Genomic DNA, 20988 nt, shown 5'->3' on the forward strand with positions numbered 1-20988 from the left:
GTATAAGGTTACAGCTGATTTCATTGCTGTGTATAAACCCGGATTTTGTTTATTTTTTAACATGATTCGACCAAGAGAAAATGAGATTTTCTCCTGATTCGGCGGTCATGATTCGACCAAGAGGTTACCAAGCTCATCGATGAACTCGCAAAATCACGAAGGTTCTGCACGAAGACTTGAGGTGGCGGGTGATTTATCACCAATATTTGTAAGGGAGCTCGATAAATAAAACAGCCAAATGAATCTTCTTTTTACGAGTACCGCGTTTGTTTCAAAAATCCATAGATTGTATGGGCAACGTGGCGAGGTGAACCGAAAGAGAAGAAAAGGACGGCAATAACACTTGCGTGGTATATCAGCCATAAAACGACAGTATGTTGCCCTCAAGAATTCAGTTCTCTGTTTGGCAGTCACCCTCAGCTGAAGTTCAGAAAAGCAAAACAATAAGCTTGGGACGTTTGGCAACCAGCCATTTCATATACCAGCATATACTAGAAGAGATGGAATTTTGAGGGAACAATTTATGTATACTCTGGTGTAACTGCAAACTTTGTTCGACTTAAAACAAAGGAAAAATAATGAGTTTTGTTCGTAAAACCAAGGCTCAGAATCGATCGACACATTGTTGCCATGCTAAGCCGGGTCCCTGTGACGGCGTGAAACCAGGCTTGGAATTCATCTATATAGAGTTCCGGCTTGCTCCTTATCATCGCCTCTCAGTAAAACTTTGTTTTCTCTATCTGTTCCAATACCAGGCGAAGAAACGTTTATGCTAGCATATATTGTTCAAGAAATTGTTCAAGGGGACTCCGAGTCTACCGCGGGGTTTCTATCCATCCGTTTATATGCAACACATCGGAAATGATGTACATGAAATATATTATCTTTGTCGCTCTGGAATCACAAAAGTCAACAGGCCGTTTCCGAGTTGTTTTGGTCCCCATGATAAAAGCGAGGATAAGAGCAAAGCTTTCCATGTGAAATAAGTGTTTTTTGCACATAAATGAAGATCAATTTTCATTGTATAAAAAAATGCACGAAGCCTCGCTTTATAATGAGTTTCAAAGCTGTAATGTTGTTGAGGGACAAATCAGACTGGATTATAAAACACAATACTGACCGCCAGAGCAACTGGGCGGCGGTGTGTTTTGCAAAGGCCAACATAGCCTGCGTAGCAGTCGTTTCCGTTTCCTTTAAGCTAAGCGCGCAAGCACAAAAGACACGCAAGGGCATTGGGCAAAAAGGAGCAAAAAAGTAGGAGCGGGGGGGGGGGGGGGGGAGTGGGGAAGGAAAGGAAACGCCTGCCGCTGAGCCCAGGTATTTTACCGAACGCCCCCAAATGGCTTCCCTCTCTTGGGGCCTACACTGTCACGTCAAATGTCACATGAGAACCAGTCATTTTTAACTTCTGGTAAATCTCAGCAAAAACAGAATCGCAGCGGGCAACTTGTTTACTCCAAGATGCAGTGTTTTAGAAGATTTTCTCGAACTTTACGTCGCTCAAACAAAGCGTAGATAAATTTACCAGAAAAAAATTTTACTTATGTTTTAGAATATCCACTCATTTGCTCACAGCTGAAATTACAGACAGAATGAATGTGTGCCACATGGCTAAATACTTCCTCGCGTTTCCAGGATAAAATTGTATTTCGCGTAGAGGGAAATACAAAGTCGTTCTAAATATTGAAAGCTTCCTTTTCAGATCATGGTTAGGACTGAAATTTTCCGGCCTCCTCAATCTATTTATGATTACAGCGTTTGAATAAAAATTTCTTTGTTCGTAGTCGAAACAAGTTTTCACACCAGGCAATTTTGCTTCCAGCTTTTCGTGTCTTTGAGACCACCGACAGCCAGAACAAATTTTCTTAATTTTTTTAAAAAATTCCGGCCGGATTTTGAAAAAAGAACTGCACCATGTTCAGTTGAGACGATAATACCTACCAACAGACCAAAGCGCAATGAAACTATATTTTGAGCGTGACAGAGAATTCTTGATTTTGCGCGATGTTAATGGACATTCGCTCTTAAAGCAGTCCTTTGCTCCGGTTTCAACTGAAATAACGTATCTCTCTGCGAAAGAAGTTCAGTCGTTTCCAAAGCAAAGCAAACTCGAAATCGAAAGGACACTAAAAAGAGTTCTCCTCGGCCATATTTTTATCTTTGATAAACGGGAACCGGGTGTCGTTTTGGTCTATGAGGTTGATTGACAGACGACTGACTAATGGTAATACATCATTGTCTCCCGTTCGCAGACGAACGGCGTTTGGTAAAATGTCTGGGCTCTGCCGCAGGCGTTTCCTTTCCTTCCCCGCCACCCCGATCCTACTTTTTTTGCCCCTTTTTGCCCAATGCCCTGGCGCGCGCGCTTTACAGCTTCTGTTAGTGATGCTATTAAGCGCGCGCTAGGGTTGTGGTAAGCAAATACCATCGATCCCTCGATTTTATACCAAATGAATCACAAAAGAACAGTTTTCCTCTTAAATAACTCAGTTTCTCGTTTGTGGATCCTTCTTCATTTATCACTGGACAAATAAAGTAAGTTCACGAAGAACTAAGCCTTTTTGCACGCTTTTCATCTTTCATCTGAGATAACCTAATTAAAAGCCACGCATGCGCATTTGACCAAAAAATTGTGACTGGTTGCTTTAATGGAAATGAACTGTTTTCTAAGGAACCGCTCGTTAGAATTTCGTAAAATTTGACAAAACAGTAGTTCTCTAAAAGCGTAACTCGCCTACAAACAAAAAACAAAATCTAACAGAGGGTATCTTCAAAAAACAATAAAGTGGAAAACCAACATTTACAGGAGATCTCTCTGTTAAAATTACACGAGAGCAGCGTCACTATGTCAGTATTTTGTGAGTTTTTCTGGATACAAAAAATGGAAAAAAATCTAACGAGTTCATTTTCTAAAAATTAAGGAAAACCCTTTTTTGTGGACGATTAATAGCTTTCTGCATACAAAAAATGGAAAAAAATCTAACGAGTTCATTTTCTAAAAATTAAGTAAAACCCTTTTTGTGGACGATTAATAGCTTTCTGCGTTGGCATGGCAACAGCACCTTGCTCAACAAGAAGTATCAAAATTTATTTCTCCTTAGTTAATCTTGCACCATGCTAGTTTCGGGTACTCAGAGGTACGTAGTTTTCAAATAATGTTTACTAACACCTGTATACGGAAAACTGTGTTCGGCCAACTTAAGGACGGTGCCTTCTATTGTTACTGCGCATACGTTCTGCGCATCGCAAGATACTCGGGTTTCCTATAGTTGATGCCTACTAATACAGGAATATTTTTGCGCGGTTTAAAACTATACGGAGAATGGAGAACTTACCAAATGTCGTTGGCATCTCAAAAGAAAATTGGGGGTAACCATGCATTTTTCAGAGAAAATCAAGCTTCAATTTAGGAAAAAATCCCATACATTGCTTTATATTTTGGCATTTTTTAGAGATATTGCAGCTTAATTATCTCTGAAAAATGCGTGGTTACCCCCAATTTTCTTTTTAGATTCCAATAGGCCTTGCTAAGATCTGCTTTTCCCGCATAGTCACAAGCCGCACAAAAATACTTCGGTATTAGTAGGCACCGTCCTTAAAGGAAACGGAAACGACTGCTACGCAGGCTAAGGCCAACATCACAAAAGGAACTCGGAAATGGCTAGTTAACCCTTTTACTACCATGATCTGAATGTTAATTCTCCTGATTGACTGTCATACGTTATTTTTATAGCTAATTTACAGAATTTTGTGTTACGTCAAACAATATCACCTAGTTGATGATTTTCATTATTCTTATCTGGTCGACAATGTATTGATAATGTAAGGAGAAAGTACATATTGATCACTCCTGGGCGGAGTTAAGGGTTAGGAAGGTGTGCTCAAGAAGATGAGATGATGCCACACAGGAAAGCAATTTATATTTAGAAAGCACCTCGAAATAACATCACTTGTTGTTTGTTAACAGAACCTGGCCTGAAAATTTTAATCTCACAGTGAACTACTGAGGCGTTGGTTAGGACAAATGTCGGCTTTCTTCAGTTTAAATTGTTTAGGCATAAAATATTTTGATTCTCTCGTAAGATTCAAGGGTTGCACTGTGTAGACGTATGTGTCGTATCCACGATTTTGGGTGATTAAGCTAACATATTTCTAATGTATGAATGTATTCTCAATACTCACTTTTTGCAGTGGTTCAAGAACTCTTTTAAGTCCTGTCAGTTCGCTGTAAGAGAGAAAACACAAAAACGACCTTATTCACAGAGTGTGGTGAAATTTCTCAAAATAACATTTAAAATCTCTCTTTCATTTTGCGTTTGGTAATCTTTACTCCTGTTCCGTCTCTGTTTTTTTTTTATCTGCGGTGGACGCATTTTTTATCTAGCAGGACGACTAACTACCGACACTAACTGCAGCCACTTTAAATTAAATATATAAAAAAAAGTCCTCGTTTCATTAATATAATAGTTTAACTAGCTGGATTCTCTACTTTGCTGAACTTACTTTTCTTTGTTGTCCAGTTGATCCTTGGCCTGAAATAGAAAACAACAAGTTAGACTAATCACCTTGGCAAGCCAAGATTACTGATCATAAATTAAAAATATGCGTTTAATAAGGACAAGTGCAAGGTAATCACAGTGGCCCTTTTTCAGGCTACAAATGAACTTTCAAACAAAGATAAGTATCTTTGTTTTCACGGTGCCAAGAGGCTGTGAGCTGTGAAGACTTCTAGTGTTGGCGAATAAATCTGCTTGTTGCTGTTACCGACAATCATGAGGTCAGTCTACAACCACCCGCTCTTTCAACAAATCTCGTAACAGCGTTTCATAATGACAAATGCCAGGTAATCGCAAGGGACCTTTTGAAGTCTAGGTTAATACGGCTTTGGGGCTGTCTCGCAAAGCCATTAAGTAAGTAAGTGCCTACAAAATGTCCTCTCATTTCGCGTTTGTTTCAGGTGCATGTTTCATTGTATACGTTTAGTAACGAAAAACTTCAGAATAGGGCAAAGACCATTTGGCCTGGCCCCACGCCTTCCCCACTACTCACTAAATTTCCTATTTAGAGTCAAAGTCAATTTTTAAACAGCAAAAAGATTACATGAGTAACATTCCTTCCGTTCTTTCTCACCTGTTGTCGCCAGGCGAAGAATTCTTCAGCCTTCCTTGCACCCTCTCTAAATTGAAATTAAAATAAATAAAAATGGTACAAATGTATGAATTGTTGGCTTCAATTAGAGTGTGCGTTTCCGTAAAATTCCTTTTCATTCTGCGCAGAAATTTTTAACATAACCGCGAAGTTGTTATTAAAATAAAAAAAATAAGCTTATGGGTTGGAGGCATGAAAAGATTGTTTTACCTCTTAAAGGGATACTCTAGACCCCAAAACAACTTTCGCTTAAAAGGTAGCATTTGGACTATAATAAAGGGTAAACGGCACAAAAAGTACAAAAGAAAAAAGCAAAAGGCCGAAAATTGCCGGAGAAAGGCGAAATTTTCCCCGTTTTGAAGACCGGAAGTAAAAATCGTCTTTGGTAGAGCACGTGATCGATGACGTAGAATGAAGAACCGCTCTTGTTTACAACACTGAAGACAATATGGATTCTGGGGATTAGCGCAGTTCAGCGAAAGCTTGGAGATGTGGGCAGCTTTCATTATAACGATTCACGCTTTACAGGAGCGGTACCTGTACAAACAGCAATACTACGACGAAGACTAAGCACATAAATAAATTCAGGAGTCATCCTGATTGTGTTGTACTGGGCCTTTTGGGATATTAAACGAGTTTAACCTTTCATGCCATATATATTGCGTTCTATAGTACTGCATTTGAGCTCACTTTACAGGGATTTTTTTCGCTAAGCAAAACAAGGCCTGTCACCTTTGATATTATGCTGATTTAGAAAACGGTCTTCACCGTTGTTGGTCATTTTGCCCTGTTGCGCCGCGTATACAGCGAATATGACAGTCGCGTACCTGAACTGAACAAGCTTAATGAAATAACTGCGATACTACGTGTGTTCGAAAGGTAAGCAATAAGTATCATTATCGGCTAATGCTAGTTTTCTTCAGGCTGCACTGCAATAACAATTTTTTTATTATTTTTCAAACATACAGTGAACCCTAGTTCTGGTGGAGTAGCTTGTTTTGTGATCTGTCTGGCGCGAGCGGCTTCATTGGACGTGCTGTCCTCCATCGGGCCTATGCTCTTATTTTCTGATAGTCCTTCTTTAAAACAAGGTTGAAATGGCGTTTTGTGAGCTTTTCATCTTTCCATAGACACAGCTATAATAATTTGCGGTTGAGAACAATCTTCGGAAAAGTGAGCAGAGGTCGTGGGGTTAGCAAACAAATCGAATCGCGTGTGTCCGAACCATTTGTACAAAACCGGAAAGAAATGCCAATTATGAAGACCTTCACCATTGTTACTAGAATTAAGCATCAAGCAGCTATAAATCGATACGGTGTTATTGAATTTTCCTCAAAACGCGAACTATACATTTTATTTTGGAATTTTAAAATCAAGCCATTTACCGAATCTTGCTAAAGAAATCCAGGGGAATCTAACCGGAAAAGGTTTGGCGAGTTCTTCTTTCTGCGTCATTTCCGGTTTTCGGCCCAAGCGCTGCTTCGAATCTCATGGCGAGAAACTTTTCGTCTTTCTAGGCAAAATAGCGGAGATCGAACTCCAATTTTTGTAAATATCTTTTATTTGAGTCATAAGCTTTCTGAATTTGGAAAGTTGTTTTGGGGGTCTAGAGTATCCCTTTAAGCTCCTCAATTTCGTCTGTGAACGACTGCGGAAGCAAAAAAAAAAAAAAATAAAAAGAGAAGAAATTATTAGAATAGCGGTCACAGACGAGAATACTTTTTTCTAATCATGGACTCTTTCTAGGACTCAAAAGTCTTCACCGTCCTCCGTATTCAATGGTATCCACTAATTTAATCCATTTTCCCGTTCATCACATTCCTCAATCCCGTATCCCATCCAGCCAAAGATTTGCTCCTATCCAAGCCTGGTTTCCAGTCGTCACCGACGCGTTATCGAAGATGCTATTAAAGTTGACGTCACTGCCCAAACCCATGCCTTCAACACAGCTCGCTTCCTGTATTGACAGCGCTAAGGTTTGGAAACTATGCTGGACATATCCACGAATGAACCTTAAACAGGAAAATGCCGCATTGCTCCCGTTTCCTGGCGATGTGACAAAACCAAAGGCTTTTATAGTTATAATACCTTATCCATGGTCTCCATTTTACCCAGCACTCCTTCCATCTCACTATAAAGACAAACAAAAGTTTTTAAGCCTACCTTACTTTAATACGAAAAGATAGAAAGGAAGAAGATTTTTAAATTTCTCCAATCTCTCGTTTACTTTTGTATCTGCTGTTTGATTTCCTACAGGGCTTCTCTTTGACAGTTTCAAGTAAGTGAAAAAACAATCCTGTTTTCAGTGTTCATAGTCTGGTTGGTTTTTGATCAAAACAAGTTCCTCGGATTTTATAAAAGTTCTTGGCTTTAGAAACAAGAAAATAACATGAAAGGAAGGTATGTGTTTCGGTTAATTTGAAACCGAGTCTAAACGGTATTTCTTTACAAATATCAATTTGGAGAACAAAAGGTGGTCTTCGGGCCAGTGTCATTAAATAGATAACAAGTTAATCACTCCAACCAATCATAACAAGCATTAGCAACATAATGAACCAATCAGAGCTCAAAACAACTTAAAGAAACTGGAATAAGGCGCGGGAAAACTGAGTTTGCGAGCGAGTTCCTCATTGGCTTTTGCCTCACTTATAATACGTTCATTAGTGGAGCGTGGTAAAGCAATATCGTAGCGTACGTGACAAAACGTTTTTCCAAAATGACGGCTTCTAGCTTTATTTGGGGATTATTCCTTTTGATGTGTCGCTTTTATCAATTTCTTCAGTAGCTTATTTGCTGTTGTTGTTCAGTTGTTGTTGTTTCCACTCTTCTTTATATCTACCGAATTCAAAACTTATGTACTGAAATGGTGTATCTCTACTTAGAGGTCTAGAGGTTGTCCATTTTTTATGCATTTACGCAGCGGTTTATTCATCAGCTAGCGTAGCCATAGCAACGTACCTCTACTCTCCAGTTCTATTCATCAAAAGCCGCAGTCTAAGACAAACAAGAACGGAAATTTGGTGAAATTAGATAAAAGCACTTTAAACAGTGAAGGTAAAATTTTTCTTCTCCGAATACCTTTAACCAAAACTTTTACTATCTACTACTCTATTTGCAAACCATTTTGTACCCCAACATCTGTATTTTGGTTAAATCGCCGCGCTTGGTGTTCTCAACATCGCTGATCGATGATCCTAACACATTGATAGTTTTCTTTCTACGCAATATGTCAGTCCCAACTTTTGGAACGATTGTGGTATCTTTTGTGGTTCGCAACCGAATAGTGCAATAATTAAAATGAAATTTCATATAAGTTAAAAGGATACTTACAAACTGGTCGTTCTCTTTCTGAAGCCCGCTGTTCACATCCAGTTGTTCCCTAAACATAAAACAAACAAGCTTATTTGTTCATAAAGTTTAGAATTATTGGCAGTCTTATAGGAGCAGTAAAACCCTTGCGACATTGTGGTCAGTTAAAAAGCACGTATTTTAAAAATATCTCCTAACTTTTTTATTCCTTCGTAAGGATCCAATGACTCTTGCATTTCGGAGAGCTAAATGGAAGAAAATGAAATGAGATAAAACCAGTCATCCAAACAACCAACCAACCAACCAACCAACCAAGCAATAAACCAACCAGCCAGCCAGCCGGCCAATCAATCAATCAATCAATCAATCAATCAATCAATCAATCAATCAATCAATCAATCAATCAATCAATCAATCAATCAATCAATCAATCAATCAATCAATCAACTAATCAATCAATCAATCAGTCAATCAATCAATCAATCAATCAATCAATCAATCACCAAATAGATTAATTAATCAACGAGCCAATTCAGCAAACTATTAACAGATAAGCATGGCAGTGAGTGAATAACTTCAACAAAAACCACATGTCTCTTAACAGTTTAATGTTACCCTGAAATGTGAGCTTCAGGCAGGCGTTCAAGCATCAAATCTTCACATTCTCCAACAGGAAAAACGTGATCATTTATTAACAGCGCTCTAGCATTTCATAAACGTAACTTTTCGATTGAGCAGATGTGGGTCACGTGAGAGCCTAATTCCGTTCCAGTTTGTATAAGCCCACCTGCTCTTTGTAGCCCTTTCCTTCACTTTTGATTTGTTTTACTTGACTGCGAAAAACGAAAGACAAAAATTGCGATATATCTTTAGGTTATAGCTGTTGAGAAACTATTACCCAGGCAACCTCGACAAACAGATTTAAAACGAGCGAAACAACAAAGAGAGTCATTACAGCAGTATTAACACTATCCACACCCAAAAGTTCAAACTGTGATCATTGTCCATGCTCCTAACAAAATTAACATTTCGTATTTTCCATTTGAATTTATTAACAAGCCATATTATAGGACATTAACTTCTTTTGTATTCACCCATAAGTAATGCAAATCAAGATGAATTAACCAGAGAATATGACCTGCAGCCGGCGGGACCATGTAACAATGAACCTTCAAAAAAATTCTACATTCTGCCCGACTCCTGGCGACGTGGCAAACCCCAAAAGCTTTGATAGTTTATGAAAGTTTTTGGTTTGTGTCAAAGAGAATGGAGGAAACTAAACAAGATAAATGCCTTTCCAATATCTTCGACTCTCTTTGACATGTCTTCCATTTCTCTCTAAAGACAAACACAGTAGTTTTAAAAGCTTACATTACACTTAACACGAAAAGAAAGAGAGAAATCAATATAAGTTCGCTTATCTCCCATTTAGCCTTCCATTTGCGTTTTTAGCCCCTAATGACGGAACTGAAAAACCAAATGGAAAGCTAATTGACAGGATGTGACAGGTTGAAGAAAAAATAACAAAGATCATCGTTCCCCCTTCCGGCCCCTGTCTCTTTCTCTCCCCCTCCGCTTCTCCCTGTTCCCTCGCTTGTCCCTTAGTTACTCCTGCTTAGCCTGTTCTCACCGATCTCTCTCCAGTTAGTATTTTCACTCATTTTCCATCTTTTAATTTCATCATTTCCCCTATTTTACTCAGTTTACATCATTCTACTAGTCCCCATCGATTTTAAGTTTTGTTTTAATAGGAAAAATCAAACTTGTTGTTTCTCTAAATTACAAACCTGGGCCTTCCCTTTTCCTCGTGCAATGTTCTTCTTAGCTTCAGTCAGCCGTTTAAATTGCACGCTGAAACAAAAATTAAAAGTAACAAAGACATTTAACGACAGTTACTTCCTATTCTGTCCTTCGAGTAAGGAAGCATTCCGCAGGGTTTTAATTATTTTGATTTCAGATTATAGTTACTAAGAGATCTTGACGAGTAAAACAAACGAGCTAGAATTTTGTATTTTAAACTTGTTTAATGAGCCTTTGAAGATATCGCCCCATAAAAAATTCGGAACAAATCGGTCAATTTACAAATTACAACTTGTCGGCCAATTATTTTTCTGTTGATATAGCACAGGGGGGACATTTGTAGCACTGACACGAATTTTAAAAATCGGGCCTATTTTCGTCCACTGTGTGTCCAATTTGGGAAAATCGGCCCCTTTATTCGTTTTGTCTAAATTAGCCTATAGGAAAGCTGACATTTGTCTTCGTTCCTCCAAAACACCTGATTGCCCTTTCTTTTTCCTGCTCTGACTAACTATATCACAACGTAAACGCTTGGATGGGGCAAGAAAATGACTTACGACTGTCAGTTGACGACGAGAAAGCGAACGTTCACACACAAAAACAAAATTCTTATTTTTAATTTTGATTAAACGTTTTGGTAGTTACATTTGCAGGGCTTCACCGTCTGAACGACCTGATCGACTCTTCTAAGAGTCTTTAACAATACAAACGCTTAGCAAACACAAAGAGGCGGTTTGCCGTTGGTTCTATGTGGTCTGTCCGACAGATACAAGAAATGGTGTTGAGATTACTTTTAAGGTGGCCGAACACAGTTTTCAAGTATACAGGTGTTAGTAAACATTATTTGAAAACTACCTACTTCTGAGCCCGAAATTAGCATGGTGCAAAATTAACTAAGAAGGAATAAATTTGATACTTCTTGTTGAGCAAGGTGCCGTTGTCATGGCAACACAGCAAGCTATTAATCGTCCACAAATAAAGGTTTTCCTTAATTTTTAGAAAATGCACTCGTTAGATTTTTTCCATTTTTTTATCCAGAAAAACTCACAAAATACTGACATAGTGACGCTGCTTTCATGTAATTTTAACAGACAGATCTCCTGTAAATGTTGGTTTTGCACTTTAATGTTTTTTGAAGACACCCTCTGTTAGTTTTTGTTTTTTGTTTGTAGGCGAGTTACGCTTTTAGAAATTTCACGAAATTCTAGCGAGCGGTTCCTTAGAAAACAGTTCATTTCCATTAAAACAACCGGTCACAATTTTTTGTTCAAATGTGCATGCGTGGCTTTCAATTAGATTTTTTCAGCAAAGATAAAAGGCGTACAAAAAGGGTTAGCTCTTCGTGAACTCGCTTTTTTTGTTCGGCGATAAATGAACAAGGATTCACAAACAAGAAACTGAGTTATTTTAAGAGCCCAGCTTACCTTTTTGATCCATTTAGTATAAAATCGAGGGATCGATAGTGTTTGTTTACCACAGCAATGGCATCAGTAACAGAATCTGTAAAGCGCACGCAAACTGTGTTCGGCCACCTCAATTAAAATAGGTTATTAAAACAACAATCCCCTACTCTGTTTCCTTGGTCACCATTCTCAAGTTTTCTTCCTTGGACTTCAGTTTCTCCTTTAGCTTCTAAATCAAAAATGAAAAATAAATAAATGAATAAATAAATAAATAAATAAATAAATAAATAAAAATGACTGATTCATCGAGAAAAAAGAAGAACAAAAAGAAAGAAGAAAGAGAAATATTAAATTTTTCTTCATTTTATATTTTCACATTTTTTAGATTACAATGTAAATACCTTGTTCTCTCGTTCCTGAAAATTTAACCTTTTTTCCCTCTCGAAGAAAGTATTTCGTCGACCTAAAGTAAATAAAAGTAGATTTTACTGCCTTTAGAGTCGCATAATGGCCTCTTTGACCTCTACAAAGCAAAAGATGCCGACAGTAAATCGATGTCGAGTCGAAATATTCGATAACGTATCATCGATAGTGAGTAATCTCGTACCCAGATCTTCTCGTTCTTCGAAGACAAAATATCTGGGTACGAGAACACGATACTAGGCATTCCCCCGAAAATGTCAATACTGACTTACTTTTCTCAAAACTGCCAAAAATATTTTGTTTTCCTTAAAAACATTTTACCTGAACACGTTTTGTTACTAACAATCGATTTTTATTAGTTTTGAAAACTACATCGTCGAAAATTTTTCAAGACTGAGTAGAACATGGGACAAATTTGTATCAGGATCTTCCTTCAGTCCGGTTACAAAAGCGCATTTGAAAAATAATTCTCGGGCTTGAAAAGATTGGTGATTTTTTTAAAAGCGGATCCCGTGGAGATATTGTTTGTCTTGGTCCCCTTTCAGGAATTGCCCAAGATGGATTTTAAAGATTAATTTGTCGCTATAAATGTCGGCAAATTGTCATCTACCGTATTCAGAAAAGAAAATCAATGATTTCAAGTTTGTGGGAAAGATATAAAAGCCGCCGCTAAAGTTTTGTTGACAATGGTACCCAGAGCGCGCGCGCTGGTTTACGCGTAATAGTTAGTCGCGCTATAACTCGTGTACAACCTTGTTACACGCGACAGATAACCAAACAAAAATTGCACAACAATTTTAGACAACACTGCAAAAAAAAAAAAAATGCGTTTGTAAGAAAATATTAACTTTAAATCGATACAAGAAACTACTTCCACAGAAAGATAGAAGTGTCAAGATAGATATTTTGTAAGGCTTGCATCTGCGCGAGTGAATTTGAAACTGTGGTGAGAAAATAGCTGACGCGACAAGACGTGAATTGTATTGGGGCATTTTCATCGACCAATCAGGCTGGAGAACATGATCCATTTTACAAAATGTTTTCTCCGAAGACAAACATCTTGGTACGCGATTAGTGTTTTTATTCTCTGCATTTGTTTCATCAAAATTTTCCGAAAACTGCAAGTAGATCTCCGTTATGACGTCAATCTAAATGACATTTGCAACTTGATGCGCGCGACGTTCTAAAGCTCTAAGGATTTCTGAAATGACGCAATAAAAGGATTTCTTAACTTCTACCGTAAAAATGGAGGGTGTAACAAAATAAACAATTAATTACAACTAAAAACTGTTTGCATCCTTCCAAAAATGTGTACCACTCCATAAAATATATCATTTAAAGTTGTAACAACGCTCCTTAAAAAAAAAAATAAAAAAAATGAAAGTTGTGTGATGTATTGAATTGGAGTCAAAAACAAATTTTGCAACGGAGTATTCTTCTTGCTTTTATCCAAAATTACTCCTGGACAAATTGCGTCCCTACAATATTTTAAAATTCTCAGTTAACGCCCTAGGATCAATAGCCTCGAAAATGTTATGTTCGGCAACTGCCAACATTGCAGCGAAAATTGCATGGTGGAGTTTCTTATCCCGGCAGGATCCGAATGGAATGTTTGAACCGAGCGATCAAGGAAAATCGGCAAATCAAAGTGAAAATTGAGAAACATTTAACATATGCCTATTTAAGGTTTGCTTACTAACCTGATGGACGGCCAGAGGCCATTTTCTTAGCTTCTCGCTTGTCGCTTTTTTTTATATATTACGTTAAGAATCGTTGATTTGCTTTTACAAACGTTTCCCCACAACTCCGAGTAAGTTTACCATTATGACGTAGCGTAATTAAAAATGCGCGCGCCAAGTCTGGTTGCTAGAGCGCAATAGCGTGTTTTTTGGTCAGCAGCATTTTGATTGAAGAAAAAGAAAACAAGGAGCTTATATTAATAAGTTGATACTAATTTTTACGTCAACATAAGCTCTGGAAAATTTTAAGTACACAAAGTTTGTTTGAACTCTCTTACATCAAGTGAAATTACATCCAGAGTGCAGCAGTCTTGTGGTTTTTGTCGTCACTTCTTGTTTATAACCTGAACGAAGTCTTTCAAAATGGTCTAGTCAAGTGCGCATTGTTGGGTTATGTGATCAACTAGAGTTTTCGTTGAATCCGAAAGTAAAACAAAGAGCTCAGCACCCTCGTCTTGCCTTCGAAGAAAGCACACAAAATGAAGGCGTGTTACGGGGAGTTTCTTTTTTAACAAGCGTTTATTATGCCGGCAACGCATGCCGTGGAAAGACGGTGAGAACAGACGCGTGACTAGTTCCCTGTGAGTGCAATTTCCGTGATTTTATTTGACGTAGAAATAGAACTCTATCAATTCTAAACATTTTTAAAACATGGACAAATTAAAATGCGTAAAAATTCCTAAAATTGTCAAAGTTTGCTTAGATTTTCCGTTTTTTATTTTATTTATTTATTTATTTCTTTATTTAATTTATTTATTTATTTAATTCAATATTTATCCAGGAAGATTTCGGCAAAGCCCATATGGGCTTAGAAATAAAATAGAAAAACTAAGAGGAACAATACGAAGTAATCCCAACGGCGCACTATTGTTATCCCAATTGTTTCCTTTAAACAAAGACTGTATCCATAATTAATGCATGAGGCTGTGCGGAAATCTTGCCCGGTATTTTCCTGTGTGGTTTTTTATTTGGCTGTGGGGTGTTGCCTGTGGCGGCGTCGGGAATTGTGAGATTTTTTGCCTGTGTGGTTTTGCCTGAAGTGGCTGAACTATTTTCACGTGTTCGCTACTGCAGGAGAGGATTAGAGTCCCAGATTCTCAATTTAAACAGTTCCTGCCGGCATTGCTTGGCTACAAGGAGTATGAGAAGGTGTTGGGTTTTATAACAAAAGTTGGGAAGGCTATGAAAACGGCGGAACCTTTCCGTGGAAGAAATCGAGGGCGTGAAAACCGAGCTTCTGTAAGATGCCATGCATGTGGTCAGTTTGAGCATTACCAGCAATTTTGTAATTTTAGGCAGGCTGATAATCCTCCCAAAAGAGCAAGGTTCGTGGGTGGCCTTTACAAACAATCTGAAACGGATTCTCGTGTTTAAGGCCCCTTCGATGATTAACAATAATTTGTGAAATTTAGCTATAGTTTGTGAGTAGGAGGTATTGTACTACCAATCGGAGATGGGATGATTCGGCTAGTGTTTGCGTGATTTTTTTTTTCTTGCTTTAGTTTTCTTTCAGTTACCTTAGTTCTAATTTGTGTGATGAATTGTCTCGATTCTCAAGTAAATCTATTAATAAATATTGCGCTGGTTACTAATCCCCGGTGTGTCATTCGCCTTTTATTTAATTTCATTAAGCTATTTCCCTTCGCACCTTGTAGCCCTTTTGGGTTGGGAATAGGTTCGTTCTACCCTTTTATTGGTCCGGGTGAGTGACTCCTGTTGGTTTAACGTACCTCTCAGTGGCCACCAGACCTTCTGTTTCAGACGTGCCTAAGTTGCTCCCTCCTGATCGGGAACCCCGGGATTTGCTTTCTTGTAGTCGCTGCTTTGGTGCCCTTCCATTTTTTCGCGTTGCGTGATCCCTCTATTTTTTTTCTCGTTAGATGGTGGGACATAAGAGAAAGATAATCCCGCTTGATGAAAATGGGAATGTTTTACGTTCAGACCCGTGAATGGAGTTTCAAAATCGTGCACTTGAAATTGAACAGCGACGGTCGTTCAAGTGGGTGAATATATATTTCCGGGGTTCCCGATCAGGAGGGGCTAGTGGCACTGACCGATTGGAAAGAGGCCCCGATAACTTTTTGGTTTGCGGCCTACATCAGAATGTTGGTGCGTGGTAAAATATTCTAAAAGGTCATCCCCTGGAAGAACAGATTGGAGACTGGATTCGGGATAAAGTTAACATCTTGGAACTCTCTCAACCATTTCATGAGCCGTTTAAGAAATGCAGATACTCGTCGGATGTACCTCCTGGAAAACGGTTTTCCAACCCCTCTCTTTTACACTGTTTTCTGATTTCGTTTACCAGGAAATCCTTAATCGCCTTCTAACAGGGGCATTTCAAGTTTGGGGAATAGTGGGGAAAGATGCTCCCCCTCATTTAGTTTTGCCTTTGACCGTGGAACCTAGCAAGCCTAGGTTGTGCATTGACGCAAGAGTCCTGAACTTATGGATGAGGGACATGCCCTTTGCACTGGACAAGCTTGCAGATGTCCCTCGTTACATTTATCAATCTTCATTCATGACGAATTGTGACGATAAATCTGGCTACGACCAATTCCTTTTATCTGTTAATTATCGGTCATACTTTGGTTTCAGTTTTGGAGGGTTATGGTTTGTATGGGCTACATTGCCCTTTAGTTGGAAGATATCGCCGTTCGTCTATCACACTATCGGATTAGCTGCGACTGGTTTCCTCAGGGCGCAGGGTATTCCTTGATCCCTTTACATGACACAACACCGGACGACAGTTATTAACTGATAATTGTCTGCTGATTTGATGTCCGTGCCTCCTTGCTATAGTGAACCCACGACAAAATCTAAGACAAAAAGTCAGACTTTTAGCTCTTTACTGTTTTAATCAAATTATCTCATGAAAAAATTGGGGAAACTGCTCAGTTTGCCTTTATTTACCTCCAGTTACATCGTGGCCCTACATTTATTTTAGAAATTAACTGGAGGGTCAGAATATAACTAAGCCTCTTTCTGGCCTACTGTTATATCTGGGCTGCAACATTAGAACAGTTTTCCCGAAGGCTTCGTTTATCGGCCGGATCTAAATGTTTCTTTTAACTAATAGTCTGATACTGTGTACTTGTGAGTCCACCAGCTCTTGCTGTCTTGTTCCATGCTTCAAACAAGTTGCGATAACAACGAAGTAAATGCGATAAAAATTTGCTCGGAATTTTGCAGGGGTTCTAGCTTTAACTTATGAATTATTGATCATAAAATAGGTTTTTAAAAGTTAAAAAACTTTCCAGTTGTATCGAGCGGCAACTGGATCAAATTGACAAGTCATTACTTTAATTGTCCGAAATTGTGTGGATCAATGTAAATCGTTTACCGCACTGACTTTGAACTTATCAATGATAAGCGTAATCTGCAAAACTTATTCAGTGTCTAGAAGTTCAAAACAACTTAAATGTCAGTGTATTGAAATAGAACTTGTTTGTTTCGTATATTAACTCCACAAGAGCTTCAGACTCTGTTGTTTCCTTATTCAAAATTTGGTGTAACGTTTCTCTGGGGTTTTGGCTTGTACCTCACCGTTCACGGTCATCAATTGGCATTTTTAATGCGGGCAATAGGCACAAGTTTTCTGGTCTCTTGAAATATACAACAGATGCTCAACCTTTTCTTAAGTTAAAACTACAAAATTTACTTTCTGGAACTTAACAGTTAATAAACGCAAGTCCTGGTTAAGATAACAAACGTTTAAATGTATAGCGAAGCAATTTATTGTTCTCTCATGACAAATGTATGACATAAATGGAAATAGAGCACTTTGTTCCCTAACACGCGTCTTTGCATTGAATTAATTAGTTCAACGTACGACGTGGGAGCGCGAGGGCCAGGAAACTTTCTTTGATATCTTACCTCCGATGAAAGTTGGCCGACATCACAGAATTATTGTGATAGAGATAAGCATACATATATTAAATTCCAATCAATAGACATCAAGCTATCATTAACAGCAGTAAGGAAGTAACTCTAATTTGATAATCCTGGCCTTAATTACACAAAGAAATTACCAATTGCTCTGATTATTGCCGTAAATTAGGAGGCGTTATTTCTTCAAATACTAAAAATAAAGAAGAAAAAGGAGAATTTGATAAATGAAGTGAAGGGTATTAACAAACGCAATACTAAAATCCTTACCAAGCTATTAGAAGACGGATCTTTAGAAAATGATCAGATACTTTAATCGTGAAAACTTATTACCGGAAAACGAAATGAATAATTGAACAGTTTTAAACTAATAAAAAATTCTCCACACGTGTTTCAAGGTGGGAAGTCAATTAAAATTTTAAGATGGGTTATTTAAGAAGCTGGATTTGTTAAATTGAGTTATTGTAATATAGTAATTGACCATTTCTAATAGACTAGCATTTTCTTAATAAAGTGTTTTCGAACAGGTCTCTTGTCAAAGTTTTAAGATGGATACACCTTAATTAACAAACAAATTGAGGTTAAGGATGAGCTCCAGAATAAAATATAAAAATTACCTTTTGTAGCATTTTGGCAGAAAAATGGGCGACAAAAAATAATTTCTCGGCCAGACCAGCATATTGTAATTGTGAAACTAATTACCGTAAAATAGAAATTGATCGTTTTTACACAACTGAAATTTCTTTGCAGAAGTTTCTTAGTAGGTGGTTTGTCAAAATTTTAAGATCAGCACAGAAAACTGGGCTAGCTTCATGTATAGATGTTAATAGACTTGCGGTCATCAACTGTTAAGTTCCAGAAAGTAAATTTTATGGTTTCAAATTAAAGAAAACGTCGACCATGTCCAGGCCCCGATCTTTAAAAGTGGCTTAATATCATATATCATCCAAATCTATCATGGCTAAGGACTTGTCCGCCTCGATTAGCTTAAGCTACTTGCGGCCCCGTCGTTCTATAACTACTTTGTAGTTAAGACATTTGCTGGATTTAGACTCGTAATGCCTCAATAAAGCCTCAAGATACATATGTCCTGGTTAAGACAATATACGTTTAAATGTGAAGGGAAGGAATTTATTGTTCTCTCATAAAAACATAAAAATTTACGGCAAAAATGAGAGAAGAGCCATTTGTTTCCTAATACAAGAATTAGCAAACTAATAGTGATTAAACAAGGCCTGTAGATTAAAACAATTTTTTGGTCTGTTTCTAACATTTTGTCGAAATAAAAGTTGAATTGAACTGGGTAAAGACAAGCACACATATATTTTGTTAAATAAACTCCAATAAATAGACATCAAGCCATAGCAGAAAGAAAGTAACCCCAATATGATAGAATTATCAATTGCTCTGATTATTGCCATAAATCACGAGGCGTTATTTCTTCAAAATAATAAAAATAAATAAGAAAAAAGAGAATTTGATAAATAAAGTGAAGGGTATTAAGAAAACAATACGAAAATCCTTACCTAGCTTCTAGAAGACGGGTCTTTAGAAAATGATCACATATTTAAACGTGTAAACGTATTATCGTAAAACGGAATGAATAATTGAACACTTTTAAACCAATAAAATTTCTCCAAACGTGTTTCCTGGTGGAAAATTCGTTAAAATTTTAAGATGGACACACAAAGTAGAAACTAAAAGGGGGTAAACAAGGCCTGTTAAACAAGATAATTTGTTTTGGTCTGTCCGTAACATTTTGTCCAGATAAAAGTGAAATTGAACTAGTCTTAAACAAATAAATAAATAGTATTAACGATCAAAATAAAATAAATGGTACCAACAGAAGCTGGATTTTGTGCAAGAAGAATACCCGTAAAATAGTAATTAATCATTTGTAATGGACTGAAAGCTACTACACGCTTGGTTTCGAGCAGGTGAAAATGTTAAGATGGATACACCTAAATTAACAAACAAATGGAGGTTAAGCAAGAGCTGTAGAATAAAATACAAAAATTACCGTTTAACGTTTTGGCAGAAAACTGGGCTAAAAAGGTAATATAGAAGCTGGATCAGCGTATTGTAATTGTCAAAACTAATTTCCGTAAAATAGAAATTGATGATTTTTACATAACTGAAATTTCTTTGCAGGGGTTTTCCAGCAGGCGTTTTGTCATTTTCAAGATGGGTAAATTAACAATCAAATTAAATACAGGGTAAGCAGAACTGTGTGAAAAATAAATAAAACAAAATCACGTTATATGTTTTTTCTATAATTTCGTCGAGACAAAGCCACGAAATTCTTGTGAGCAATACAGTAATTATTTCAAAGTTTGGTAGTAATCTCCTATCCTTGCTATTTCAGAAGTTCCCAGATTTACCGGAAAAATTGACTCTGAAATGCAAACAATACCGTGTTCAGGGAAATACAACTCACGAATAGGAAAGGAAACATGAACGTAATGTTCAACGGACCAGCTAAAACGGCTGATGCCCGCCCCTGAAACTAAGCAACGGACTACTCTCTAGACTTTCCGTTATGCGCCTTGGGAACAAAATGAAATAAGAACAAACACGTACTGTTCCGGAGCTTCCATACGAAGGACACCCTTGATTTTTAAATCACAGACTCAAGTTTTGGAGTCGACTTGCAGACCAAATTAAGTGGCAACACAATAAAGCTCTGACCAGTAGCTTTTAAAAGAAATCGATAGACCTAGGTTTAAAGCTTTCCCTGAGACAGTTAACAGTTAACAAATTATTTTTTGGCTAATTGAGCTTAAATGTGTAACAAATAAATATCTCTGCAGCTTATATATCAAACCGTTATTGACTATAGTTAAACGCAAACACCAATTTGGTATTCTTTGCTCTTAATTACATAAAAAGAGAGAAACTGCTACGATTACAACCATAGGAAAAATAACCTAATTTGAATGATTTAACACACACAATTTAGATGAAAATTCTCAACGACATGTGAGAAACCCTACATCGTGTCTTCACCTTTTGAAGACATATATGAAGTAAATGATCTTGTTATTTAGCAAATTGAGAAAACGAATTTCTAAAAGCTGAATAATTGATTATTTTGTAAGCCAGGTAAAGTTCTCGAAACAAGCTAACATGTACACCAGTTGGTTTGTTAAAATGTCAAAATGGACACTTGGATAAATAAATACAGTCGACTCCCGAAAACTCGAACGTTCAACGGAAATTCAAAAAGGTTCGAGTTGTCGGGAGTTCGAGTTATCGAGCATTGAGAACAATGACCGGAG

General features: G+C 37.5%; 2 long non-coding RNA genes across 2 annotated transcripts in view; one reads left to right on the top strand and one right to left on the bottom strand.

Annotated features, from left to right (window-relative positions):
• The window catches only part of LOC146458819 (uncharacterized), a 182290-nt gene that overhangs the window by 24260 nt on the left and 137042 nt on the right, over positions 1–20988 (top strand). The gene's annotated exons all lie outside the window — the stretch shown is intronic.
• On the bottom strand, positions 7237–13882 carry LOC146458822 (uncharacterized). The gene is made up of 7 exons (XR_014858118.1): positions 13784–13882; positions 12062–12123; positions 11828–11889; positions 10245–10308; positions 8479–8527; positions 8107–8142; positions 7237–7279 (listed from the first exon to the last, which is right to left on the bottom strand). It is a non-coding gene; the product is annotated as an uncharacterized LOC146458822 (long non-coding RNA).

This window comes from Pavona decussata, unplaced genomic scaffold (assembly GCF_977016875.1).
Source record: "Pavona decussata unplaced genomic scaffold, jaPavDecu1.1 SCAFFOLD_228, whole genome shotgun sequence".
In the NCBI taxonomy this organism is placed as follows: Eukaryota; Metazoa; Cnidaria; class Anthozoa; order Scleractinia; family Agariciidae; genus Pavona; species Pavona decussata.